This window comes from Hippocampus guttulatus, chromosome 12, assembly GCF_054856545.1.
Source record: "Hippocampus guttulatus isolate MCC_2025c chromosome 12, RoL_Hgut_1.0, whole genome shotgun sequence".
In the NCBI taxonomy this organism is placed as follows: domain Eukaryota; kingdom Metazoa; phylum Chordata; class Actinopteri; order Syngnathiformes; family Syngnathidae; genus Hippocampus; species Hippocampus guttulatus.
Window position 1 is genome coordinate 6397116 of NC_141272.1, and position 440 is coordinate 6397555.

The window sequence follows — 440 nt, forward strand, 5'->3', positions numbered from 1 at the left end:
TCCTCAACGCGTGTTACTGTTTTGCACAGTTGTCCCAATGATGGATTTAGGATTGGTCGTAATTCTCTGACATCAACCAAGTTAAGCTTTTTTACATTGTTTTTGACTCATGCTAGCACTTCTAAATCGGGATCGGGATATTTATAACCGCTAATATTACCCGATTAGGGTTATAGGAAGAAACGACCAATTTAATGAACACAACTCTTCCAGGTTTAGCTCATCGTCCCGATTTGGACCTTCAACATGGTGCACAAACGTATACTGTACCGATTACGTGATCAAAAACTGACTGTTTTCTGACTTGACGCACGTCTGCGCGTCTTCGCTGATTGGCGGCGGCTTGAAGTCAGTGCGGCGTCGATGTGCCTCCTATTTGTTGCCAATCCCCCCCCCCCCCCCCCCCACCGCCCCCCAGTCCTCCTCTTCGCCACATCGTT